At 29.5% G+C, this 10,663-nt stretch overlaps 1 protein-coding gene across 1 annotated transcript in view; it reads left to right on the forward strand.

Moving 5' to 3' along the window:
* Positions 1 to 294: 294 nt before the first annotated feature.
* LOC117173340 (PTB domain-containing engulfment adapter protein 1-like) overlaps positions 295 to 10,663 on the forward strand; it is a 155,527-nt gene continuing 145,158 nt past the window's right edge. Inside the window, exon 1 of the mRNA XM_033361954.1 lies at positions 295 to 422. The gene's annotated coding sequence lies outside the window, so the exon portion shown is untranslated. The remainder of the gene's footprint in view (positions 423 to 10,663) is intronic.

Consider the following 10,663-nt stretch of genomic DNA (forward strand, 5'->3'; position numbering starts at 1 on the left):
CATTCAATCGATTCCTTATTCCTGCGGATACTCTTATTCTCATAAACGAAGAAAAGACAAATCTATGATGATCAATTCACATTTCAAAGCCTCACACCGAAACTAATTTATACTTTTTACGATCATCTCAGGTCAGAAAAAAATTAAAAGACGCAAAAGCTATATTTTCTTTATTAAAAAAAAAGGAAAATGTTGTCCTCGTAAGGACCTTGGTTGGCACCCCTGGAGTTTTTCAAGATGGAGGTCGATCTCCTCTCGCGTTCGCCTCTCCGGCTCTCACACACGCATCGGGCTTGGTGACAACTCTCAAAGGAACTTTTTCATTCGCACCGATGTGTTCAGTGTCTGAATAGGTGGATTTCATTCAGGGAAAGCGAGTAAGCGACCAGTGTGAAAACGTCACGCCAATTTCAATTCAAGTGGTGAGTGAAAACGAACCAATCAAATCCCACATTTTCGTCTTTCAAATTCGTCAGGTGGTTCTTAATTCCTTATACATGGTGGCCATCATGAATTGCATTCTAATAGGAAAAATTCTGGTTTCCACTAGTAAAAAAACGTTCTATTTTGACATTTTTAGGCCCTTTTAAGAATACAGAATCCGACCAAGTGTTTAGAAACTGAGGCACTGAGGCACTTTTCGTTTTGCCCATCGGTACCAAAATTCTTGCGTCCCTGAGAATTGAGACTTTTCATTCTACAGGGTGTCTTTAAAACAGCAATATTCTATTCTTAGTTAAAAAATCACTAATACGAAGCTCTTAAAGGCAATTGACCAAATATAACCTCTCTTGACATTAATTTTTTATAGATTATTCAAGAAAAACATTAAGTAAAAAATCTTAACTCAGACAAAAACAAAGGTTCCATTTTTTATATTCAGAATCCATGATAAAAGATTTAGTTTTTATAATTTATAATCAATTTACATAGGCCTAAAGTCTCGAGGTTGTGTCAAAAGTCTCAAAATGAAGGGATAATTCGGCTTACGCACCCTTAAGCTTTATAGATTAATGGATGAATATAATAAGGGATATGGGACCAAGGAAATTTTAAACTTAAAATGTATATTTTTAGTATTGCAAAGAGAAAACGTTTTTTTTAAATGCACATCCCTCGTAACACATGGTGTGCTTGAAAGTGGTTTTGGATTTTTTCTGGCATTTTAGATTTTCCTGTTGGATATGTTTCACAGACTTCGTACAAACATTTTAAGTTCAAAATGAAAATCTTTCATTGGCCCCCTTTCAAGATAAGGCCCATTTTCTGTCATTTTTGCCAGTTTTATTAGGAAAAGCCTAGTGAAAGTGTTCCAAACTACCTTTCTTTTTAAAATCGGATAAGTTCCGAAAAGCGCTTACCTCCGATTAATTCGAAACTTCGTATATCTATGTATTTTGACGCGCTGATCACGAATATGATAGTGAAAATACCCGTAAATTTGATTTTCATGGTAAAATTCATGAAAAACCCATAAAAATCATGTTTCTTTACGTTTATCTCAGTGAATAGTGAAAATTTGTTAAAAAGCTTCAAATAAGAGTTGTAGATCATTTGAAAATACATATTTTATGTTGAATATGTTTTTACCCTACGACTGATGGTTTTCGACAAAATAGAGGACAAATATGAAAAATCACAGATATACTGCAAAATGTTTAGTGGTGTGACTCAAATTGTATGAAAAATTCCTGGAAGGCTAGATGGACGTTAAATATTGAAAATCGCAGAAATACTGAACATAAAAAATTCTTGGAAGTTTGCGTCTAATTTAGTGACCAGTCAGAGGGGTGCCTTCCCGCCCCCCATGAAACGCTAGAAAGGGAATCGTGTGTTATTTAAGTTATTTCTGTGGCCAGTCACAGGTGTGCCTTCCCGCCCCCCATGACACGTTGGAAAAGGGTTCGTGTGTGACCAACATTTTTTCTGTGACCAGTCAAAGGGGTGCCTTCCTACCCCCCATTACACGTTGAAAAGGAGGTCGTGTCTGACCTAAGTTATTTTTTTGAACAGTCATTGGGATGCCTTCCCGCCCCCCAGGACAAGTTGAAAAAGGGGTATTGTGTGACCTAAGTTTTTTCTGGGACCGGCCACAGGGGTGCCCCCCCCCCATGACACGTTGGAAAAGGGATCGTGCCTGACCTAAGTTATTTTTGTGACCAGACATTGGGAGCCCCCCTCCCCATGGAACGCTGGCAAAGGGGCGTGTGTGAGCTAAGCACACCGTTAACAGGAAAAGAATCAGTTGCAGGAAGGAAGTACGAATTTGAAAACGTTTTTCCTGTTTGATAAACGCTATTAGATTGCTCACAAGCTGTTTAAATAAGAAATGTAATACACTTCACAACTTTATATATCTTTCAGAATAAAAATTATTAATTAAAAAATAATAATTCTCTGAATAATATACTTTTTTAAATAAATAACGAATTCAGTTGCAAAAATGGCCTTTCTTATTACTGACCTGGGAGAGATCTGTTTCGTAATTTTGACAGTCTCGAACGATTTTGCGTGTAGATTTGAAGTTGAATCATAATTCAGTATTGACATCGCGTGTACATTTCGTGATACGCTCACGAGTGACCGATTCAGAGAGTGATGACCTTCTTCTGTAAACCTTAAAAGAAGAACGATTGTATTTGTATATCGATTTTTTAAAAAGAAGTTCAATTTAAAATTTAATAAGGGTTTCCACCCTAGACTATGAAGCTCTAAAAATAAGTTAATTAAAGAACCTCAGAAGTACACTGGAACTTGAAATTAAGAAAGGGAAAATAAGAACATTTTTAAAGAAAATTAATGAAGAATATGAAATTGAAAAAAGAGCATGGCTCGCATTGGCCTTGATACTGTTTCCAAATCATCTGAACGTAAGCAGAAAGGATCGCGTGAATCATTTATGTTTGAACGGCCCAAATCCGGACTGCTTCAATCCAAGTTCCAGTGTATTCATTTAATAAGTGGTATATTCCTGAAACAAAAAGTGACTACTTTGTTGGAAAGTCATTTTTTTAGTTTAAGGTTCATAACTTTGGTTGAAAATTTAACTATTTGTTAAAAAGTAATATTTTTTATCAAGAATTCAACTACTGTGTTCAAAATCAATTTTTTTAGTTAAAGGTTCATCTCTTGTTAAAATTTTTAATATTTTGAAGAAAATTCATTTCATGTTTGGCGGAAAATAAGTTTTTTAACTGACAATTAAACTATTCTATTTTTGTTAACAATTCATCTTTTTCAGTAAAATATTTCAATATTTTCAGGGTGGCCGCTGGACCAGGAAAACCTGGAAATGACCGGGAATTTCATGTCACCAGAGAAACCCGGGAAATGACAGTGAATTTGTTTTTGACTGGGAATTTGACAAATTTCTAGAAGAAAATCTGTTCAAATTTGATTTTAACAGTTCCAAACGTACATTTTTCATTTAAAGAATTTTAAAATGCATTTTTAAAGACCTAAAAAATTAAAAGCGCTTAAATATGATAATTTTGGATCAAAAACATTTTTAGTGTATCAACTTTGAAGATGCATTATAATGATTTTTTTAAATTGAACAGTACTTTAAGGATTAAAAAGTGAATATTTGATTGTACAAGACGATTCGGAATCAATTCAAAATTTAAGAATTACCAGATTTTAACGGTAGAAATTACACGGTTTTAATGTGAAGGCTTAGTAGCTAAAGGAATGTAATTGTCCGATTGAAACTTGATATTTTAATTTTGTAAGTTAAATTGTTGAATTTTATTGCATAAACAAATATTGAACACTTATTACTCCTAAACAAAATTCGAGTAAGTTAAAGACATATTTAGAAGTTTTAAAAAGGTTCAAAATTAATTAAAAATTTGAAATAATTTTAAATAATGTAAACCAAGTGTAGACGTATAACACCAAAATCTGTCTATACGTACTGAAATTTCCATGAAAATAATTTGAAATAAAACATATATTTTTTCAAATTTTGAACAAAAAATTTAGAAGCTTTTTAATAATTATGGAAGGCTTCAAAATAATAACAAATATTTTCTTAAGAATCCTAGGGAAACTGAAAGCAATTTTTTTATTTTGAAAAATTAATTTTAAGAGAATATTTTAAAAGATTTAAAAAGATTAAAAAAGATTTCCAAAATTGTCAAAAACAATTTTGAAAGATTTTAAGGAAACTTTTTTTATTTTGCAGGATTTTTTTTACAAAAATTTCGGAAGATTTTGAATCATTTTGAATGAAGTTCTGAAAAATTTCTAAGATAATTAAAAAAAATGTATAGATCAATGCATCAACAACATTAGTTTGCTGATTGTGAATCCTTTCTTGTTAAAGCTACTTCGGCTTTAACGAAGACATTCTCATCACTTATTTCGTGCTTCGCACTCAAGTTTGTCCCTCAAATTATATATTATTTCCATAAATGTATATTATTACAATTCATAGCATGCATTGGCATTAAAACACACGTAGTTTCATTGTCTTTTTTTTTAAATGCACATTATTAAACAAAAATCTTTTTTATTAAACATTGTATTGCAACTTCTGCGGTTTTTTGAAAAACTGAATTTGCACATTTCCAATCTTATTTTTACGATTCAAAGGTATACAGATGCGCTGTACACGCTGCCTGACTGTTTTCTAATTTCTAAATTATACCTCTAAACCTCAGTGACCCAGATTGAATTTTCTACCGTCATCAGTAGTGTGTTAGACGGGAGTTCGAATGGTCTCATTTTCAAAATTACAAATTTTAATTTTCTATTTTTCCTATTTGTTTAAATTTTTTAATGCTATGAATATCCGTACAGAGGAGTTTCGAATTTTGAAAAAAGTGGCCTCAAAGATATTTAAAAATGCGCTATCTTTTTAAATTTGTATCCGAAATGGTTGGCTAACAAACCTGACTTTAGTTTAGGAGGCTGAAAGAGTGTACCAAACGCCAATATAATAGATTAATTTTTTCAAAAGCTATTGTGGATTTAGGGGGTCTCAAAACGTGGATATTTGACAAAAACTGGGGGGGGGGGGTCAATGTTACACAAATCTAATACCTTCTCTGATGAGAATGTAAAAATTTGATCGTGCAATTTTTAGTGTTTCTAGCTTAAAATGGCTTAAAATTATATGCAGCTCAGTTTTTATTTCTTCAAATGAAAACATTTTTAGCTTTAGATTTCGAATTTCTTCATTTCATTGACCGTGAAAAATGTTTACGGACTGGGAAAAAACAGGAAATAAACGGGAAGTTTTTTCTTCGGTGCAAGCTGCCACCCAGTATTTGGTTAAAAATTTATCTTTTTTCGTTGAAAGTTTAAATTTTGTTTTTAAAATTCATGTATTTTGTAGAAAATTCGTCTTAGTAGAAATGGAATCTTGTTGTTTGAAAATGTATCCTTTTTGGTTAAAAATTCAATTGTTTGATTGAAAAGTCCATTACTAGACTTAAAGTTAAACTCCTTCAAATGGAATTATTATTCTTCTATTAAGGATTCATAATTATAGTTAGAAATTCAACTATTCGCTTTTAAATAAACTTTTATGTTAAAAATTCTACTGTTTTGTAGAAAATTAATTTTTTTGACATGAAAATTCAACAATTTAGTAGAAAATTAAACTATTTGGTACAAAAATCATATTTTTGTGTTGAAATTTTTACTTTTTTGTAGAAAATTCGTCTTTTTGGCTTTAAAATTAAATAATTTTCTTGAAATTCCTGTATTTTTATTCCAAGTTCGTCTTTTTTGGTACAATATTAAGGTTCTTGGTCTAAAATTAATCTTTTTGGTTGAAAATAAGTTTTGTTGTTAACAATTTTTTTTTCTATCTGAAGATTTAACTATACCCTGTTTATTTAAAACTTTACCCTTTATATTGGATAAGCCTGAAATTCGTCTTTTTTGATAGAACATTATTCTTCTTGGTCAAAAATTCATCTCATTGGTTCAAAATTTAACAATTTTCTTGAAAAATTGGTTTTATTTTTGTTCAAAGTTATTTTCTTATCAGAGTTTTTATCTATAAATTTAACTATTTCATTTTTGTTTAAAGTTTTATTCTGTATATTGTATAAGTTACAAATTCAAATGTTTGGTAGCAAACTAATATATTTGGTTAAAAAATCGTATTTTTGGGTAGCAAATCATTCCTAATTGTTGAAAGTTCAAAATGTTTGTTGAGAATTCAACTATCTTGTTATAAATTCATCTGTTTTTATTGAAAATTATATTTTTTTGTTAGAAATTCACCTTTCCAATTTCAAAGTGTACTGTTATCTAAAACATTACACTTTTTGGTTTGAAAACTTCACCATTTTGTGAGTATTTTGTCGAAAAATCGTCTTTTTTACTCTTTGGGTAAAAAACTTTTTTGGTTGAAAATTCCACTAGTTTTTTTAAAATTCATTATATTTCGGCTTAAAAGCTCAGTTATTTAAAGCCGAAAATCAATAACGTAGCTTATGCAGGCTTCGACAACGCTGCCCTTAATCCGAAAACATAAAAGATATTAAAAAGTTTCAGTTGTCAGTGCAACTCTTCCGATTAGAATTTTGTGTTTAAAAAATGTATGATAGAAAAATCACTTTACGTGACAATACTTTGACGCACTGACGTTCATTACTATGATAATTACTTGAGACATTAAAAGGAGGGCCACGTGATACCCGCCCTGCAATCAAATAGACATCACACAGTTTCCAGTCTCTTGTAATTTTATTATCATGACATTATATAATTCTATAATCTCAATTTTGTTTTTGACAAAAAAGTTAAACTGAATCCTTAGGCGAGCTTTTTAACTACGGGGCAATAGTATATTACATTGCCAGTAACAATGGAAATTCGTCCATGTGAGTCTACCGAGGCTCTGGTAGTTCGGAACCCACCTTAAACTGAATGTCCCCTTAAAAGAGGTCAGTGACGGAAAAGGTTGCGGAGAGGCTCCATTGGCTCAAGAAACAAAAAATATATATTAGGTACACTTACTTGCAAAATTAGACAATACCATGCAGGCACAGAGTAGAATGACGATGTTCCTTTTTTTTCTGCTTTGGGATAATTACGTAAGCTAAACCGACCATTACTGGGACAGTTACGAAAAGCTAAACCACATAAACATAATTTTAAAATGGTGAATTGGAATTCGTTGTACAAAAACCGTTAAAATAAGTGTATAATACATTATTTGATCGATTGGAAGAAAAAATAAATTGTTAATTTTAAAGTTTATTGATATAAATGGCTATTTTTTAAGCTAGTCAGATCGCCCATTAGTGGGACAATAATTCTGGGGTATATCCTTTAGTGGGACACATAAGAAGCCAATACTGAGATAAGGAAAATCAAATGGTGTTTATCAAAATAAAATGGTACAATTTATTTACAATCATAGTATACATTAAAAAGCAAGAATGGATTATGATAAATCATAAGGAATTTATTTTTCTTTATTTTTTAATAAAATTCAAATCCACCTGTTAAAATTTAACTTTAAAAAATAACAAGGTATTATTAAATTACATTAATTAATATTAAAAATATTGTTTATAAGTTCTACGCTTGCTGTTCAATTGATTATTTATTCTAAAACGTTGTTTAAAGTATTTTATTGCAACCTCCCATTCTAACCTCTTTGCCAAATGCTTAGATATAGGCAAGTAATTCGATAGTGACTCGTAGATTAAATTTTTTAAACAAATTAAAATTAAAAAATCAAATTAAAAGAGATACATAAATTGAAAAAAGTGTTTGAACAATTTCAATTATTGTTTGGTTAAAAATTTTAATATTTGGTTGAAAATTTTATCAACAGAAATATCTTTTTTGGTTCATATTTCAACTATTTGGTTGGAAATTCGTTCTTTTGGTTCGAAAATTTATCTTTTCAATGACAAAATTCATATTTATCAAGCCAAAATGCAACTGATTGGTTGAAAATTAATCTGTTTAGGTTGAGACTTCAACAGTTTTATTGAAAATTCATTGTTTTTTAAAATTAATTCTACTGCTTTCAGTTTGTAATCTATTAAAATCTTTTATGGTTGAAATATCAACTAATATATTTCTTGATTAGAATTCACCTTTTTTTGGTTAATAAAAATTCCACTAATCGGTTAAAAGTTGTACTATTTTTTACACAATCAATCATTTTCATTGAAAATTTCACTGTTTGGTTGTAAATTAAATTTTATGTTGAAAAATTATATTTTAGAGTTGAAAATGTAAGAGTTTTGTAGAAAATTGTTGATTTTGACTTGAGAATTCAATAATTTCGTAGAAAATTAATATATTTGGTTGAGAATGAACTTTTTTGTTTGCAAATTTATCTCTTTTGGTAGAAATTTGGTCTTTTTTTGGTTACAACTCAAACTGTTTGGGTGAAAATTCGCTTTTTTTCTTGAATGAATTCGATGGTTTTTAATTTATAATTAACAAATTTTTTGGTTGAAATATCAACCATTATATTTTTTTTTTAAGAATTCACTTTTCTTTGGTAGAAAATTAGTCTTTGATTTTAAAATTCAACAATTTGTTTGAAAATTGAAGTGTTAGATTAAATAAAAATGGTGAATTCTGATCAAAAAATTTAATATTTGATATTTCAGCGAAAAAAGATTTTAATTACAAGCTGAAAACAATTGAATTAATTTTTAAAGAAACAACTAATTTCCATTTAAAAAGTTTAAGCCTCAACCTGAATAAATTAATTTTCAACCAAACAGTTGCATTTTTTCTCAAAAAATATAAAATTTATAATTAAAAAGATAAATTTTCGAACCAAAAAGACGAATTTTCACCAAAATAGTTGAAATATTAAGAAAAAAAGATTTTCTCAGGCCAGCAAGACAAAAATTAACCAACTTGTTTAATTATAAAATCAAAAAGGCGACTTCTATACAAAGCAGTTGATTTTCTTACCGAACAGAATGACTTTTTAACAAAACTACTTAATTAAATTTTCAACCCAGTAATAAAACTTTTAACCAAAACATAATTGAAATTGTTTCAACACTTTTTTCAATTTATAAATTAATTTGAATTAAGAATAATTGTAAATTAAAAATATAATAGTAGACTCTTCAACCACAAAGAATACATTTTCATGCCAAAAAGACGAGTTTTCGTCAAAACAGTTATATTTTCAACTTGAAAATATAAATTTTCAACAGAAAAATTAACTTACAACCCAACAATTGAACTTTCAAGTTAATCCATAACATTTATTATATTAATATTTATAATATTTAATATTAATCTATAATATTAAATTTTAATGCAGACTTACTTCTTTCAATTAAAAAATTTAATTTATGAGTTCGTATTAAATTATTTAACTATACCTAAGCAGTTTGCAAATAAGTTAGAATGGGAGTTTGCAATGAAATAGTTTGCCCGACTTTTTTAAGAATAAATAATCAATTGAACGGCAAGAGAGAGAGTCAGCGATACCTCGTCCCGGTTTAAGCAACTTCGTTAAAAATTGGTCCAAGTGCGGGACAACAGAATATTCCTAACTTATTGAATAAAATCGTTAAAAAAGTTATGAATTTTGTTCTTATACGTATTATTAAATGTGCGGAAAAAATTTCTTTTTCTATTAGTGTAGGAAATTTCATTATTGCTATAAAAGTTACGCGGAAAGTTTTGAAATACAAAAAATGGCAAATTGTCAGAAAAAAAATAAATAGTGGTATTAAATTCAAAAAAACTACAAAATTTGTACTTTTTTGGTTTATGTTCAAATATAAAAGATACTTAACGGTATTTATTATTGCCCCAGTATTAGAAATACTTTTTAAGTTGTCCCATTAATGGTCAGTTTACCATAAGATATCTGAAAATTGTTTGAAAAATGTTGTTAACAGTAACTGCTAAATTGGATTATTTAAAATTGAGTCGAAGGACACAGATTGTTGATCTCAGATTAAAGAATGTTCCATTTCTGCTAAAATTATTGCCCATAGAACCATCTGGATTAGAATTCTGTTCACAATTTCATTCTCATTTGTACTCAAATGCAGAGGTAATAAACTATCTTTTACGCAAGGAAATGGGAATAAAATTAAATCAACTTCTCTGAGCTTGTCTCGTTTATTGTCACAAAGGCTTACAAAATATTCCACGTGGCCAGACACAGAAAGAGTCAGAATGTAGAGTCCGTACGCAAATTAAGGGAAATGCAAAGCATGGGGAAATCGTAATTTTATGTAAGATTAAGGCTAAACGAATAAATCCTTTTGTGTAGTTTTTTGCATACATAATTTGAAGACTACAAAGATTTTCGAAATGAAGCATTTTTCAGAAAAAGATTTTTACTTATGAAATAATGAACCTAAATAATGCGCCTTAATAGAGGCAACACGCCAGACCATTGCATTTATTTGTAGACGAAGCCTTACTCTAGGACATTAAACTATTTACCATTGTTATAAACAAATTAGTAATTAAAAGTCTTGTATTGGATACATAAATGATATTCCAGAAATACATGTTTATAGATATTTTTCGGAGATGATCTACAATTAAAGGTAATTACGTATGACTTGAGGTTTTTAACAGAATCAATTAACAATAGCGAGTTTTTGAAGTATAAATGTACAGTCAAACTCGGACATAACGTACCCGGATATATCCCTTCCGAGAATTGACGCCGCGCCGCGGGGATGATGAG

The sequence above is a fragment of the Belonocnema kinseyi genome, chromosome 1 (genome assembly GCF_010883055.1).
Source record: "Belonocnema kinseyi isolate 2016_QV_RU_SX_M_011 chromosome 1, B_treatae_v1, whole genome shotgun sequence".
NCBI classification, from domain to species: Eukaryota; Metazoa; Arthropoda; class Insecta; order Hymenoptera; family Cynipidae; genus Belonocnema; species Belonocnema kinseyi.